This window comes from Oncorhynchus clarkii, unplaced genomic scaffold, assembly GCF_045791955.1.
Source record: "Oncorhynchus clarkii lewisi isolate Uvic-CL-2024 unplaced genomic scaffold, UVic_Ocla_1.0 unplaced_contig_5650_pilon_pilon, whole genome shotgun sequence".
Taxonomy (NCBI): Eukaryota; Metazoa; Chordata; class Actinopteri; order Salmoniformes; family Salmonidae; genus Oncorhynchus; species Oncorhynchus clarkii.
Genome location: NW_027261137.1, coordinates 245,682 through 248,340, shown reverse-complemented (window position 1 = coordinate 248,340; position 2,659 = coordinate 245,682).

The window sequence follows — 2,659 nt, the reverse complement described above, 5'->3', positions numbered from 1 at the left end:
TAACACAGTGTTACATCCTGAACTACAGTGTAACACAGTGTTACCTCCTGTAAACTGAACTACAGTATAACACAGTGTCACCTCCTGTAAACTTAACTACAGTATAACATAGTGTCACCTCCTGTAAACTGAACTAGAGTATAACACAGTGTTACATCCTGAACTACAGTGTAACACAGTGTCACCTCCTGTAAACTTAACTACAGTATTACATAGTGTCACCTCCTGTAAACTGAACTACATTATAACACAGTGTTAGATCCTGAACTACAGTATAACACAGTGTTACATCCTGAACTACAGTGTAACACAGTGTCACCTCCTGTAAACTTAACTACAGTATTACATAGTGTCACCTCCTGTAAACTGAACTACATTATAACACAGTGTTAGATCATGAACTACAGTTTAACACAGTGTTACATCCTGTAAACTGAACTACAGTGTAACACAGTGTCACCTCCTGTAAACTGAACTACAGTGTAACACAGTGTTACATCCTGAACTACAGTGTAACACAGTGTCACCTCCTGTAAACTGAACTACAGTGTAACACAGTGTTACATCCTGAACTACAGTGTAACACAGTGTCACCTCCTGTAAACTGAACTACAGTTTAACACAGTGTTACCTCCTGTAAACTGAACTACAGTGTAACACAGTGTCACCTCCTGTAAACTGAACTACAGTGTAACACAGTGTTACATCCTGAACTACAGTGTAACACAGTGTCACCTCCTGTAAACTGAACTACAGTGTAACACAGTGTTACACCCTGAACTACAGTATAACACAGTGTCACCTCCTGTAAACTGAACTTGTCTATCACATTACAACACAGTGTCACCTCCTGTAAACTGAACTTGTCTATCACATTACAACACAGTGTCACCTCCTGTAAACTGAACTTGTCTATCACATTACAACACAGTGTCACCTCCTGTAAACTGAACTTGTCTATCACATTACAACACAGTGTCACCTCCTGCTGTATCACATTACACACTGGCTGTACCTACACATACCTATTACATATTAAAAGGTTACTGTTTCATCCTCATCGGCGTTGACCTCACATGCACCCTGCACACACACAACCTTACATCAACCCCCCCCAACACACACACAACTATTCAGCAACACGCACACACACAACCTTACATCAACCCCCCCCAACACACACACAACTATTCAGCAACACGCACACACACAACCTTACATCAACCCCCCCCAACACACACACAACTATTCAGCAACACGCGCACACACAAACTTACATCAACCCCCCCCCCCCCCAACACACACACAACTATTCAGCAACACGCGCACACACAACCTTACATCAACCCCCCCCCAACACACACACAACTATTCAGCAACACGCGCACACACAAACTTACATCAACCCCCCCCCAACACAAACAAAATTACCCATTACCCAACACACTCACACGCACACACACACCCTCTCTCCCCCGAACACACACACAAACAATCACCCACACCCAAACATTTTGGCTTATCAGGGTTGTAAAATGAAGGTAACTTGCGCAAAATTCCCAGGATTTCCTGGTTGGAAGAATCTGGAGAGAATTGGCAGGAATTGTGGTCATTTCCAACCAGGATTACCTGGAAAATATGGGAACCTCTGAAAGATATGAAGACTGGATTAAATTGAAGACAGAGCTGTTAATTTGAACATGGTCTGAACGTTACCTGAGTCTTCTAATAAGCAGACGGTTGAAAACAACCAATAACATCAGTGTTATAGACTAGAGTCCTGTCCAGGGGGTGTACTGGTACATCAAGCTGTCCCACTACAGAAACAGGATATAGACTAGAGTCCTGTCCAGGGGGTGTACTGGTACATCATGCTGTCCCACTACAGAAACAGGATATAGACTAGAGTCCTGTCCAGGGGTGTACTGGTACATCAAGCTGTCCCACTACAGAAACAGGATATAGACTAGGATGTCTCTCTCTGTGTGTTTGTGTGTGTGTGTGTGTGTGTGTGTGTGTGTGTGTGTGTGTGTGTGTGTGTGTGTGTGTGTGTGTGTGTGTGTGTGTGTGTGTGTGTGTGTGTGTGTGTGTGTGTGTGTGTCTCACAGGGCCAGAAATAGTTTGAAGTCTGTTCCTCTGTTTCAGTTAACACAAAACAGACTGAGACATACAGGTTGGATGTCTGGGGAGATAGGTGTTTAGTTAACACACACACACTGAAAACACACAGGCAATAATAAAAGCCCACAAGCTCACACACACTGTGACAAGCACACACATACACACACAGACACACTATCATCCACCCTCCTCTCCTATGTTGATGAGAGACGGTTTGTGTTGCCTCCACAGCTCTCTCTGTCACTGAGGTCTGACACCGGTGTGTGTGTGTGTGTGTGTGTGTGTGTGTGTGTGTTAGTTTTGTCTCAGGTACAGCGTCTCAACGGACTAACAAAGCACCTGATGTTCTCTATCTCCACTACTCTTCTTAGACTTAATTCTCTGCTGTGTTTTATATTGACGTCGTAATGTTTATCTGCGTTGGACATTTTGTTAGCAGCTTCAACGTGCCAGATGTAGCAAGCCTGTAGTCCCTTGACAACTTGTGATAGAGAGTTAAAAAGCCACGAGTATGTCTATAATCAGTATGTCTATTATC